The sequence below is a fragment of the Silene latifolia genome, chromosome 7, assembly GCF_048544455.1.
Source record: "Silene latifolia isolate original U9 population chromosome 7, ASM4854445v1, whole genome shotgun sequence".
In the NCBI taxonomy this organism is placed as follows: domain Eukaryota; kingdom Viridiplantae; phylum Streptophyta; class Magnoliopsida; order Caryophyllales; family Caryophyllaceae; genus Silene; species Silene latifolia.
In genome coordinates, this window is record NC_133532.1 from 48,199,824 (window position 1) to 48,215,797 (window position 15,974).

Sequence of the window (15,974 nt, forward strand, 5' to 3'; positions counted from 1 at the left end):
AGGTGAGCCTTCCGATGTACATGTCTAGACTTGTTGCTAGACTTAGGCTCCTTGGCCTGGAAGATGGCACCTCTATTGTCATAATAGATGGTGATTGGGTCATTCCAACTAGGAACTATGGTTAGTCCTTGTAAGAATTGACGCATCCATATAGCTTCCTTTGCTGCTTCTGAAGCGGCATAATACTTGGATTCAGTAGTAGAATCTGCTACAACTTCCTGTTTGGAACTTTTCCAGCTGACCGCAGCACCATTAAGAGTAAAGACAAATCCAGACTGAGATTTCGAATCATCTCGATCCGTTTGGAAGCTAGCATCTACGTAACCGATTGCACATAGCTTAGTATCTCCTCCATAAGTCAATGCCCAATCCTTTGTTCTCCGTAGGTACTTAAGGATGTTTTTAACAGCCATCCAGTGTGTTTCACCTGGATTGTTTTGGTACCGAATCGTCATACTCAATGCATATGCCACGTCTGGACGTGTGCATATCATGGCATACATGATTGATCCTGTGGCTGATGCATAAGGAACACGACTCATGCGTTCAACCCCTTCCGGTGTCTTGGGTGACTGAGACTTGCTCAAATGCGTCCCAGAAGTCATTGGAAGGTTCCCCTTCTTGGAGTTGGTCATGCTGAACCTTTCAAGAATCTTATCTAAATAAGACTCCTGACTCAGTGATAACATCCGTCGTGATCTATCTCGATAGATACGGATTCCCAATATGTGTTGTGCCTCACCCAGATCTTTCATCTGGAAATGGTTCTTCAACCATCCTTTTACCGAAGATAAGAGAGGAATGTCATTCCCAATCAAGAGTATGTCATCGACATACAATATCAAGAAAACAATCTTGCTCCCACTCGACTTGACATATAAGCATGGTTCCTCGACCGATCGAGTGAAACCATACTCTTTTATCACCTGGTCGAAAACGATGATTCCAACTCCGAGAAGCTTGCTTAAGTCCATAAATGGAACGTTTAAGCTTGCACACTTTCTTAGGATTTTCAGGATCTATGAAACCTTCGGGTTGTACCATGTACAATTCCTCCTCCAAATAACCGTTTAAGAAGGCGGTTTTCACATCCATCTGCCAAATTTCATAGTCATGAAAAGCGGCAATCGCTAAGATTATCCGAATGGAACGCAACATAACTACGGGTGCAAAAATTTCATCATAATGCAATCCGTGCACTTGAGTGAAACCTTTTGCCACTAGTCGTGCCTTATAGGTATCTGGTTGCCCTTCTACCGAATGCTTTATTTTGTAAAGCCATTTGCACTAAAGAGGTCGTACCTTGTTAGGTAAATCAACAAGATCCCATACGTCATTCTCATACATGGAGTCCATCTCGGATCGCATGGCTTCAAGCCATAGCTTAGAGTCGGAACAGGTCATGACACCTTTATAGGTAGCGGGTTCATTACTCTCTAGGAGCAAAACGTCATTTTCCTCGACTATACCAATGTATCTGTCTGGAGGATTAGAGACTCTACCCGACCTCCTAGGGTCCTGAGGAATATTAACCGTATCATTAGTTGAAGGAACATCTTCCTCCATCTGTTCCTCGGTTGTTGGTTCTTGAATCTCCGACAGCTCGAAGGTTCTATTACTTGACTTGTTCTCGACAAATTCTTTCTCTAAGAACTTTGCACTAGCCGCAACAAAAACTCGATGTTCGGTAGGCGAATAGAAGTAATGACCAAACATTCCTTTTGGATAACCAATAAAGTATGTCTTGACCGATCGCGGACCGAGCTTATCCTTGTGTCTCCACTTGACATAAGCCTCGCAGCCCGAAACCCGAATAAAGGACAAGTTAGGGACCGTTCCCTTCCATATTTCATACGGAGTCTTGTTGACAGCTTTAGACGGACTTCGGTTAAGTAAAAGAGCAGCTGACAAAAGAGCAAAGCCCCATAATGAATCAGGTACTACCGTGCGATTTATCATGGATCGAACCATATCATGTAGTGTTCGATTTCTCCGTTCGGACACACCATTTAATTGAGGTGTTCCAGGTGGAGTTAAATGTAAAACTATTCCACAGTCTTTAAGGTGTTGATCAAACTCATTTGAAAGATATTCGCCACCACGATCTGAACGGATTGCTTTAACCTTTCTTCCCAGTTGGTTCTCAACCTTATTATGGTATTCCTTGAATTTTGCAAAAGACTCACTTTTATGTTTCATTAAGTAGACATATCTGTATCTACTCAAATCATCCGTGACAGTGATAAAATATCTATAGCTGTCTCTTGCGGTGATTTACATAGGCCCACATACATCAGTATGTATGAGTCCTAATAGGTCATTAGCGCGCATTCCAACACCTTTGAAGGAAATTCGAGTCATTTTTCCGATAAGACATGATTCACACGTGCCAAATGATGAGAAATCAAATGTGGGGATAGTCCCATTCTCAATGAGTTTCTTTACACGTTTTTCATTTATGTGTCCCATTCGACAATGCCATAGATAAGTTTGATCTTTGTCACTAACCTTTAATTTCTTATTATTCACATGTAATATATTTGTGGTTTGATCTAAGATATAAATTCCATTCATGGAAACTGCTTTGCCATAAACCATTTCATTAAAAGAGAAAATACAGCTATTGTCCTTTATTGAAAATGAAAAACCATCTTTATCAAGTACGAAAACAGAAATAATATTCTTAGATAAACTGGGTACATAGTAACAGTTATATAAATATAACTCAAAACCACTCGGAAGCTGGATTACGTATGTTCCCATTGAGACTGCAGCAACTCTTGCTCCATTCCCTACTCGTAGGTCCACATCACCCTTTGCGAGGGGTGTGATGTTTTTTAGGCCCTGCAAATGATTACAGAGATGAGAACCACAACCAGTATCAAGTACCCAAGTTCCGGAACTTGCATGGTTAATCTCAATCATATGAATATAAGATGACATAACAATATGAGTGACGCGGCCTGCTTTTATGTCCTCACGGTACACGGGACAGTTCCTCCTCCAATGCCCAGTCTTGTGACAATGGTGGCACTCAACGTTACCGCCCTTGCTCTTTTCCTTGCCTTGTAAGCCACTAGTCTCACCAGGCCCACTCTAACCGTTTCCTGACTTCTTAAACTTTGGCTTTCCTACAGTAAGGTCGCCGTGAGCTTTGCCCTTACCCTTATTCTTGTTGGAAATCATGAGAACATCTTGCTTCATGCTCCCACTCAATTTCATATCCTTCTCGGTCTGTACGAGAAGTGAGTGTAGCTCATGAGGACTTTTCTTCATGTCATTCATATAGTAATTTGCCCTGAAAAGGGCAAAACCATCATGAAGTGAATGAAGCATATGGTCAATGACTATGCTCTCACTGATTTTGCAATCAAGTGCCTCCAGTTTCTCGACATTCTCAATCATGTTAAGAATGTGTGGGCTAACCGGTTAGCCCTTCTGGAGTTTCGCCTCAAAGAAGCGACAGGTATGCTCATAAGTAACGATTCTCGGTGCTTTTGAGAACTCATTAGTGAGTGTGGTGAAAATCTTGTTTGCACCTTGGGCAATGAAGCGTCTTTGCAAATTGGTTTCCATTGCAAAAATGAGTACGTTCTTTATCGCACCCGCTTCCATGATGAAGTCACTATAAGCAAGTGACTCGTTAGCTCTTGCATTGGGGCCTGGGTTTGGCGGTATTGGCTCAGTCAAGTACTTGAGCTTACCGTCAACAATGGCAGCATTTCGTAATGATGCCTCCCAGTCCGCAAAGTTGGACCCGTCATTCTTCAGTCGTGTGGACTGATTCATGTGGTACATGAAAGTTTTGACCCAGGACTCGCGTGCAAGTGTGGCACTTGGCATAGGGATATCATTATTTCCAGCCATTTGTTGTAAGCAGTATTATCAATATAAAACGAATTCTACACTGCGAAAAGAAGAAGAAAAATATAATAAGCATACTCATCGTTATGATTTAAGTCTAATGCAAAACTGTTATAATGCGAAGACTCAAGCATTTATACAATTGACCTCCCTCAAGAATTATATAAATGATCCCAAGACTCAATTATCTGTAAATTGATAAGCCAACCTCTTGCCTAATTCTACTTTTAGAATTCTTGGTTGATAAATTTCTGTAAATTCTATCTATAGTTCATCATAATCTCGAGAAACTCTTCGGATTATAATGTTGAGGTAAAATAAGTCAACACAAACTACTTACCCAACGTAGAAGGGGTCATATGGAGAGTAAGGTCCTATATGCCTACCGACGAAGAAGGGATTCATAGTTGTTTGGCCTATAAAGACTAGTCTCAATTTTAGTTTTAGAGGAAGATCCCATCAACTTTATTTTAATACATTTTAAGTGAACTAATATCTAGCATGCGAGAATGAATAAACTAAGATGATGGCTTAAAAGGTGTGACATCTTTATGTCCATGATAACTAACATCCAAACTATATGAGTCAATTTTCATACATTTAAGTAGGTGGTTTAGTTTAGGCGGAATATGATGCACTAAATATTATGCGAAGAAAAGCAACAAGAATGGAAAAACGTAAAACAAAAACAAAGTCCTAGTGTGGCCTATCTACCAAAAAGAACATAAATACAACTTTGGAATCCTTCATAGGACCCGAGAAGCTTGTCTTGATGTTCCATCTTGGTCCATGTAGCGGGAGTGAGCAATCCAATCTCCATCTTTAGTCTTCTCAAAATTACAATAAATAAATTACAAAATAAACCTATTTACATTCTAATTTCAAAATCATAATACTAAAGAAAACCAAAGGAGATACGAGATCTCAAAATTACATCAAGATTATGTTTCCATCATTACGAAAACATAATCAACTAAGGCCACACTAGGTAATACAAATTACAACCGATTGCAAAAATACGTAAATAAACCATTCAACAATTCATACAACTAAATAAAATGCATCAACAATAAATTAATCATTCAAGACATAATTCCTTAATTATGTAGAGTAATTTATCCAAACCACCTATTTTAAAATGATCAAAATTATGTGATAATTCCTCAATTACTCACAATAATTCCAATCTTAATACACATTAACTTGTAATGTGAATTAATCTATCATCATTTTAAACCACTTTAAAATAATTGGGTATCTAAAATTTGTGAACTTTTTCACAACAAACAATCATACATTATAGATATGATGTATAATAATAATCGGCCAACACAAAAAAAAAAAACGAATTTTTTTTTCTGCTCTCGGCATTCAGCCCAAAAATCCGAAAAACAGTTTTTTTTTTCTTTTCGAAAATAACCCCTTTTATGTGAACAAATTTGTTTAATGTTACTACTATAACAATATTGGCATAATCATCAACGTTTAATTTAAACATAGATCCAAACTAGATGATTCAATTTAACCTCTTAAAATGAATATCTAAATTATGATTAAATCGATTATCTGAATATTTGATTCATCACAATTGATTTGAACATTATTAAATTAATAAATCATGATTCTTAAACAACAATTTAACACCATGTATGCCAAAACTATATAGCAAAAACAATTGAACATCATCTATCAAAACAATTTCCATTTACATTTCAATTTAATCCCCCTACTAATAAGAGAATAAAAAATCTCTTAGTTTTCCCGCCTAAACAACTCCTACTTAATTGGGCCTATTTTCTGGATATTGACACCACAACATTAGACGGATTGTAAATTGTGGATCATATAAGTAGCCCACATTTTTCTATCCCACATGTCAAAGTAAAAAACTATTAATAGCCCACGTTTTTGAATTAGCCATTGTTTTTACCGATTTTTGTTTTAAGATTAATACGCATTTTAATTAGATTATACAACTAACTTAATTATATTATTAATGTCATAAAATAGTTGTATGTAATGATATACCATTATTTTTAATAGTAATAAAATAGTAACTTTTTTAAAGTATTTTTTTGATGGTAATAAGCATTTTTTTACCTTCTATTAATATTAATATTAATAGACTATAACAATTAATTAAATCATAATTCATTTATGCAAATACTTTAATTGAGAGCGTCTCTTTATAAAATAAATCTAAAAAATGCCGTGCTTTAGCACGGGAACTACACTAGTTTTTATTAAATCAAAACATCTACAAATTTATGATATTATCATCTTAACCTATTAAAACAACAATATCAATAAATCAAATGGAAACAAGGCAACAAAAAAAAAAAAACAAAAAACATCTCGGCAAAAAAATTTGATGCGGCCGAATTTTTTTTTTTTTAATTTAATTTTTTTTTTGTTTTAATCCATTTATGAAAATCATATAAAATAATTTTGTGTCCTATGCTCTGATACCACTTGTGGGAAATATCGGTATATTTCATCAAGAAAAATTCGGATTATAACGAAATTATGAAATATGAAATTACGAGTCATAAACGAAATTGCATAAACAAAAGAATAGAGATTAGAATTAACCTCCGGTCCTAGCAATTTGGCCTAAGAACAAATATCGAGATCGATATTCTCCTAATCGTTGCACCCAAAATGCTCCGAGAAATGTCTTTTTCTTACTAGAAAGAGAACCCTAATTTGTCATAATTTTTAGGGTAGTTTTTTTAGGGTTTTGATGAGAGTATTAGGTTAAAAATCAAGTGAGAAAAGGATCCTCCTCTTTCTCCTTTTAACCGTGCAAAAGAGAGAAAAGGGGAAGATTTTTTTCTTCTTTTTCTCTTCCTTAAACCGAGTAACCAACATCCAAAATAAGGAGAAAATCTTTTTATTTTAGGTTGTTGTCAAATTGTATAATATGTGTATATTTTATCAATTGTCATTTATGTCGTCACGTATTTAATAAGTCCACACACAACAGTTTGTAGTCGATTTATTAATACCGGTCTGTCATCATTTATTATGACAATTTCGTATAATATATATATTAATTATAAATATCGCATATTTATAATTTGCTAATTAAATATAATCGTTTACGTTTAATTACAAATTAACATCTTAATTCGTTTAAGCTAACATTATATACATTAATTAAATATAACAGTTTATATTCAATTTATGAATTAACAATTAATTCGTCTCAGCTGATATTATTTAATTGTATTAAATAATCGACTCATCATCACATTAACTAACCTTTTAGTCATATAAGGCATCAATGTGATTATATTTTCATATAATCACATCTCTCAAACACATCCTTTAGGTGTGACTTTTAGGGACCAGTTGATCACCGCCATCAGCATGATAATAACATCAAACTTCTAGCAAGCCAACCGTTATTAGTAAACGTTAATCAACTGATAAAATACTAAGTATACCCTGTGAACCTATAAGAGATTTATACATGTTATCACACTAACTGTGGAGGACACTAGCTCCAACACATCAGCCATCTGAACTCCTCCATTCAATTTCCGCACCCTGGCCGTTCATAAAGTGGGGCATGGATATTGTGGGAAAACTGCCGTAGCCCCAGGACAAAAAGTATTCATGTTGGCTATGACTGATTACTTCTCCAAATGGATTTAGGCTGACTCTTTCAAGCAAAGTAACTGAAAAAGAAGTAATATCCTTCATCAGGACAAACATCATTTGCAGATATGGAGTCCCATCAGAAATAGTATGCGATAATGGATCTCAATTTGTGGGGAAAAGGACCCAAGTGTTTTGCCAAGAATGGAATATCAACCTGGTAACATCAACTCCTGGATACCCAAAAGCCAACGGCCAGGCTGAATCAAGCAACATAGTGGTCATAAGCTGCCTAAAAAAGAAGCTAAAAAGAAGACGAGGCAGATGGGCTGAAGAACTTCCGTTAGTACTATGGGCAGACAGGACAACTCCAAAAACTGCAACAGGCCAAACACCTTACTCTACGGGTGTATGGTCATGTGAAGTGTCATTCCTGCGGAAGTACGAGTACCAACATCCAGATACAGCCTGAACAATGTTGAGGCGAATAGAGACCTAATGCAAGATAACTTAGTTCTAACAGAAGAGCTAAGAGACACTGCCAAAATCAGGATGGCGTCATATCAACAAGCATTTGCCAGGACTTACAACAAAAACGTCAGGATCAGAGTCTTTAAAGAATGAGACCTTGTCCTACGCAAGGTATTTCCAAATAAGAAAGAAAAATCAGCAGGCAAACTGGCTCCCACATGGGAAGGCCCTTACTTAATTGATTCAATTGTTGGACAAGGAGCATACAAGCTCCAAACGCTAGAAGGGGAAATGATCCCGAGATCCTGGAATGTAACTCATTTAAAATTACTCCATATGTAAAGATCAGATCAGGCTACAATCAGGTATAAATTCAATCACTACTCAACCTGACGTGCTACTTGTTGAACTACATGTTTTACATGCCTTGTCTGCAATTTATATCTGTTCAACTAACCTACTTATTTACTTCTTGAATCCTGAACAATTACACATGATAAATAGTTATATGCATAAATATTCTGGATTGAGGGCTACTCTACCATATATTTTTGAAACCATATATTTCTGAAACAAACTTTTGCACTTGATTGTGCCTAACGAGTTGGTAACCACCACCAGATACAGTAAATGTCAGGACCAATCAGGCATGAAATAATTGCCTGACCTGACTAGGTTTACTGCCACGGATTACAAACCTACTGGACGCAGCAAGACAGGTGCAAGGGTGTTCTCTCCCAAACACTTAGTCTAAATGCCCTCCTGACAAGCCGAATACCAAGCCCTCCAGCTAGGCAGGGGACATAAGCCCTCCTGACAGGCCTGTTTTCCCACCCCTTCAACCATTATAGCAAAAAACTATACTTGGTTGAATTACTCATGAATAACAAGATAGAACAAAATTGATGTGCAGGTTATTCAAACAAAATGTTTGACAGGCCTAACAGGATGAAACTCACAAATCCAAGCAAAGTTAAAAGCAAAACCAGCCAAAAAAAGGCCACCATGCCTATATTAATAAAAACCCTTACCCCCTGGGGCAAAGGCGCCAAAATATTCATAAAAGCCAGGGATAGTCTCCCTGACCCAAGACAGAAAAAGAAAATAAAATTGTTTGTCCAGGGACATCCCCCCGGATGGGTCAAATACCAACTGAAAAATCAAATTACTGCTTCTCCTCAGAAACAGTACCACTATTTCCACCCTTGGCCGGACCAGCATCAACATCCTGCTCACCTGGAGAGTCCACCTCTTGTTCGTTTCCCATATTGTGCAGGTCAGGATACTTTGAAGCAGCAAAAAAGCCATCTCGACCAGGGTTCCATTTTGCCCCCGCCTCGACAGTTCCGACATAGCAGCAGCCCTTCCCTTAATATAGAAATAGAGGGAAGCATCATCTAACTTGAACTCCAGGTCAGCCCTTTCCTGGGTGAGCTCCTCATTTCTGTCCAAAGCCTCCTGCAATAGCCGCTTGCTTGAATCTACCTCAGCCTTAGCAGCATCTCTCTCAGCATGCACCCTCACCAAGTCAGCAGCTTTAGCAGCCAGGTAAGCTCGTGCAAAATCCAGCTCAGACTTAAGCCTATCATAATCTGATCTCATCAGATCAATCCTAGCTACCAAAGAAGTAGCCTGATAGGCGTTATGGAGACAGGTCGCAGCACCCTAACCGAAAACAGGAAGAAAAGTATGAGTAATATACCCCAATAATAAAAACTACCCAAACAAAACACACATAAAAATTGTTCCAGCCTACCTCCCTTACAGCAGCCAAGGCACCAGCCAAGAGGCTAACTGAATGATCCACCAAAGCAACTGCCTGAGTAGCAGTCTCAACAGGGTCAAGGGTGAGCATGACATCTGATCTATGATGTGACCATTATTTGCGCACATTTAGTCCCCTAATTGAGCCTATTTTGCATACTATTATAATATTTCATGGCCATTTTATCCGTCAAAATCTTCCTATTTGCTTTTCTATCGCATTTCATATGTTTTGTAGAAAAGGAGATAATAAGGCGGAAATTCCCGTCTTTCGTGCATATTTGGAAGCATATTGATGATATTAGATGGACTAGTATGAAGAGGAGGCAAGAATGATGACCAAAGATGTAGGAATAAAGTGTATATAGAAGGATCAAAGGGTTAAAAGTAAGAATGACGAGAGGGAAGGCATTACAAGAAGAAATCGCTCGAAAACCGAACCAAGGTTTGCTCCTTTGGCTCTGAAAATATGCTAGATGGAACGGCGTTGAAAAAACAAGTGATCTATGCTTTTGAATCACTCCAATAGGAGTCCGGATGAGAAAATGACGCCCGTTTTACAATCCGAGCTCAAACAAAGAAGCTGTTCGCCAAGACGCCCGTCTTCCCCACAAGACGCCCGTCTTTTGGCTGGGAAAAACAAGAAAATTCACTGGAAGAGAATCCGCCCGTCTTCTCAGGAATCCGCCCGTCTTCTCAGAAGACGCCCGTCTTCCCCAAAGACGCCGGGCGAAATCTTGAATCCGCTGTCTTCTCTCAAAGACGCCCGGGCCCAGACCACAGAATCCGCCCGTCCCGTGCTAAAGACGCCCGGATTCCAAGGCAGAACAATTTCGTCTTCTTCAAGCCTCAATAAAAGATGCCCATCCTTCGAAAAATATCGGCGTTTCCCTGCTCAAATCTAAAAAGTGTAATTACTAATTTAGCCTTAGTTAACCTAGTGAATCCCTACTATATATACCCCATTTGTAATAATCAAATCATCAAGTTTTTAGAGTAGAAAGTTTCCTTAGATTAAATCAAGCTTTCTTAGATTAGATTAGGAGTAGATTAGAATAGATTACTCTTTAATCTTTCCACAAATCTCACATTAATCTCTCCTTAATTATTGTTCAAGTTTATTATTCAAGTTTATTATTGGGTAATTGAAGATTATTGGGTTATTATTGGAGGATTGACAACCTTTCATCAATCAATCAAGTTTCTTCTATTATTCTTTGCTTTATTATTTGGATCATCTCAAGTTTGGTACAATTCCTTTACTCTTTAATCTTTATTGTTCATTTCTTCATTCTATTATCATGTTTATACTTGTTGTGATGTTTGACACCATTAATGACATGTTTCCCATGATAATGAGTGAGTCGTTGATGTGACCATAATTGGCGCATATTTAGCCCCCGAATTACCATTGTTTCCATGCTTTTTAGTGCCTATTTGGGTCATTTCTTATCTTTAGTTCTTTGTTTTGCATATCCTTTGAGATTTTGATCCCTTGGTAGGAAAGGAGTAAGAATCTTGCATTTTCATGGCAAAACGAAGCTAAATTGATCGTATTCAATGACCAAGCATCAAGAAGAGACAAGACTAGAAGGCCTTTGTACATATCATAGTAGAAGAACAATGTTGAGAAAGGATCCTTGCGTCCCCAAGGAAATCCCCAAAGAATTTATGAAGAAAAGGGAAGAAAAGAAGAAGAATTGACGCTGACCAACAATCCGAACGGATTGCACAATCCGCCCGTCCAGGCCCGGCAAGACAATCCGAGCGTCCCTCCTTAGAATCCGCTCGGATTCCCCCTCAACAATCCGAGCGTCCCTCTCCCGAATCCGCTCGGATTGCATACACCCAAATCCGGCCGTCCCGACTCTAATCCGCACGTTCCCGCGACAAAGACGGATTTCATTCTTCAAGCTACGAAAAGAGAAGCCCTTCTCTCGAAAAATACCGGGTCCTCCTTGCTCAACTTAAAAAGTGTAATTACTAGTTTAGCCCTTAGTTAACCCTAATGCATCCTCCCTAATTTTCACTATAAATACCCCATTAGGCTAATTAGAGGAGCATGTTCTTTTTATCAATAATTAGTGTAGTTAATATCAATCAAATCTCTCTTCAATATTGTAATCAAGTATTAATCAAGTTTTAATCCAAGTTTTAGTTCTTTAATCTCTCTCTTGTTCTTCCTTTATTTTGGGTAATTGAAGATTATTTGGGTTATTATTGGGAGATTGACAACCTCTCAATCTAGGATTTAAGTACTTCTATTATTCTTGCTTTATTATTGGAATCATTAGTAGGTATAATCTCTTAATCCCTTTTTAATTATTGTTAATTACTTTCATTTATTCATCATGTTTCATATTGTTGGTATGATTGACAACCTTGCTAGCATGATCAACATGATAATGAGTGAGTAGTCTCTTAGCTAGGGTTTAATGGGTGATTAGGGGAAACCAACATGGGGAATGATTCATGCTTAAATCAATATGCTTTCATATCTTATTTGCTTGCTTGTTTTGATCTTAATACATGCACATGTTATATTTGATGAAATGCTAAGCCTATGAATCCTTGCATTTACTATCATTTTCTATCTTTTCAATGAGACTTGTAAGACATAACCCAACTCGAGTCTTGTTAGACCATGCATGTGTTGAGTAGGAAAGATTAAGTCGACTTGTAGGTGTTGTACAATCTAATCGATTCGGCTCTGGGACCCAAACTTTCCTAGGATTGTAAGATATAACCCAACTCAATCCATCACAACAATAATTGCTTGCTTATAATTTGAGAACATGTTTGTATGATCATATCCCATGATTCCCCTATGATCCCATGACACCCTAGTGCTTTTAATCAATTGTTTACACCCCTTATTTTATTCATCTTGCTAGTTTATTTTCATTGTTATTCTAGTTTAGTAACCTTCTGCATCAACCCAATTTGTGACACCCCTAGACACCACTAGTTACAATAGAATTCTCATTTCAATACCCGTCCCTTGGGATCCGACCTTTACTTGCCTCTTTACTAATTGTAGAGTTGTTTGTGAAGTATAAATTGTGTTTTGTATCGACCATTGACCAACGACCACATATACTTAATTGTGAACACGAAATGGCCTCGATCAAAAATGGCGCCGTTGCCGGGGACGGTGTTTAATTGATTTAAGATTTCTTTTATTGTTATTAGTTGTGTCTTTTTCACCTTGGGGAAGTAAAATTCCTCAAGGTTTGTTCTAATTGTTTTTGAGTTGTTTGATATTTTGCATGTCTAGAAGGTTACAAAGTGATTTGTTACCTTTTGACCGTGAAATCGAAAGAACCTTGACGAATAATAGGAGACTTGTTAGGAGGAATTTGAGAGGTGTTGGTGAAGTTGTTCAACCCACTAGTGAGTTTGTCAATCCTTTCGCAATAGAAGGAGAAGAAAACCCATTACACAATATCCCACAAAATCCACCTACAATGCCTAAATTCTCGTCACACTCTATACCCACCGAGGAGAATCTTCCAAATGGTACTCCTACACCGCAACATCTCACCGGTAATTTTATTGCCAAGTCCGCCTTCATCCAACTAGTTGAGAGGAGCCAATTCGGGGGAATGCCTAGTGAGGACCCTCATTCTCATATGGAAACCTTTTGCGATTATTGTGATGCTATCTCTCAAACGGGCGTGACTCAAGACCAAATTAGATGGGTCTTATTTCCTTTTTCGTTAATCGGCACCGCAAAGCAATGGTTGAAGGGCCTTGATAAGGCCACCCTTGGAATAGATTCTTGGAAGAAGTTAGCTCTAGCTTTCTACAAAAAATTCTACCCACCGGAAAAGACTAACATGCTAAGAGCTCAAATTACGGGTTTTAAGCAAAGGGATGAAGAATCTTTGTATGAAGCTTGGGAGCGGTTCAAAGGTGTTTGTCGCTCATGTCCTCACCATGGACTTAGCGAATGGTTTTTAGTGCAACAATTTTGGAACGGTTTATATGAAGATTCAAGGAACATTCTCAATATGGGATCAAATGGAATGTTCACCGAAGTTGATGACAATCAAACATGGAACAAGATTGAGGAAATGGCGGTCCATAATTCACAATATAGTAGACCTCGCAAGGCTACTAGAGGAGGAAAGCATGAAGTGGACTCCGTTACTCAATTGGGTGCTCAACTTAGTGCTCACATTGACACAATCAACTTGAAGTTTGAACAAGCTATGGCTAGACTTGAGGAAAACTCGAAATCATCAAAGCATCATGTCAATGCCATGACGGCATCCTCATCAATCCCAAGTGGGATATGTGAGAATTGTGGAACTTTGGGTCATGACCCAAGTGAGTGTAGGGGAACAACCGAACAAGTTAATGCTTTCCAAGCTTACAAAAGTGGTACCCCTTATTCAAATTTTTACAATGAAAACACCAAGTTCCATCCAAATCTCTCATACAAAAGCCAAAATGTTCAAAACCCTCAAACAACATACACTCCACCACCCATGAGGAACCAAAATCAAAGGCCCTTTTACAATCAAAACCAAGGTTACCAAAATCAAAATCCATACAATCACCAAAATGACCAAGGTTTTGATGTCCAAAAAGCGGTCCTCCAAATGCAAAAGAATCAACAAGAATTTTTCACTCAAATGCAAAAAGATAGCCAAGCAAAAGACACCACCATCAACAACATTCTAGCTCACACCAAGATGTTGGAAACACAATTGACTCAACTAGCATCTTCAAGCTCACAAAGACAAAAGGGGCAATTACCACCTCAAAGTAATCCCCCTAGACATGAAACGGTTAGTGCCATTCACTTGAGAAGTGGTACAAGATATGAAGCACCAAAGAAGAAAGTTGAGGATGAAGTTGTGGAAGCTAGTGAAAAGGAAGAAATTGTGCAAAGCCCCAAAGAAGGGGAATCATCAAAAGAAGAAAGTTCAAAGAAAAATGAAGACAAGGCCAAAGAGAAGGAGCCCATTGTGATTAGACTTCCTTTTCCAAGTCGTCAAGCCAAACCCAAATTTGATGATCAACTTGGAAAGTTCATGGAAATTGTGAAGAACTTAGAAGTCTCAATTCCTTTCACGGAATTAATCAATCACGTACCGGCCTATGCAAAATACATGAAAGATATCCTCACAAAGAAGAAGTCGATCCGGAAACTTGAGACTATCGCCTTCACTAAGGTGAGTAGTGCAATACTTCAAGGGAGTTCACCTCCAAAGTTAAAGGATCCGGGAAGCTTCTCAATACCGTGTACCATTGGCGACACGACGATCAACAAAGCCTTATGTGATCTAGGGGCTAGTGTGAGTGTCATGCCATACTCGGTGAGTAAAAGGTTGGGAATGGGAGAGCTTAAATGCACCAACATCACACTCCAAATGGCCGATAGATCGACGAAGACACCATTAGGGATATGGGAAGATGTCCCCGTGCGAATTGGGAAGTTTTTCATCCCGGTGGACTTTGTCATTGTTGATATGGAGGAAGATTCCAACATTCCAATCATCTTAGGAAGACCTTTCCTACACACCGCGGGTGCGGTGATTGATGTGAAACATGGAGAGCTCACTCTAGAAGTGGGAGATGAAAGCATAACTTTTAATCTTGACAAAACCATGAGAGTTCCTCGTTTGCATGAGCCATGTTTCATGATTGATCATTATAGCCGAAAAGATGAAAGGAAGAAATCGGAACTCCAATGGAGGAAGAAAATTGAAGATGCTCCATTCAAAGAGCAAGTGAATTGTGACAAGGAGAGCTTGCAAAGCTCATCAAAATCAACCAAGGAAGAAGAGGATGGCCTCATTGGCCAAGAGAAGAAATTGGGAGAGTTGTCTCCATCTAAGCAAGAGATTTTCAATGATCAACTCAATGAAGTTTGTGGTCTTTGGGACGACGGGTTTGAAGGGATTTTTAATCCCTACATTGGGCATGCCATCGATCATGATCAACAACAAGAGCCACGGTCTATTGAGGACCTCTACCACAATAATGAACAAGCTTTTGATTACTTCTTCAAGGTGTTGAGCAACATCAACAACACCTTGAACATGCCCCTTGACATCTCATCAAGAATGAGAGTTTGGTGGAGTCCTCCCTAAACCACCACTTGTAAATATTTCTAACTCCCTAACTTACATTTCAATTCTTGTATTGCATTTTTTGTCATTTTTGGATTTTTATTTACTTTGATCAAAATAATTGTCATGTAAGAGAGAAGTGAGGGAGGGACTAACGATTTCAATTGATGTGTAGTGCCTTACCTTAGT

At 38.2% G+C, this 15,974-nt stretch overlaps 1 non-coding gene across 1 annotated transcript; it reads right to left on the bottom strand.

Moving 5' to 3' along the window:
- Positions 1–13,541: 13,541 nt before the first annotated feature.
- LOC141593577 (small nucleolar RNA R71) lies at positions 13,542–13,648 on the bottom strand. Its single transcript, XR_012521651.1, has one exon. It is a non-coding gene; the product is annotated as a small nucleolar RNA R71 (small nucleolar RNA).
- Positions 13,649–15,974: the final 2,326 nt, after the last annotated feature.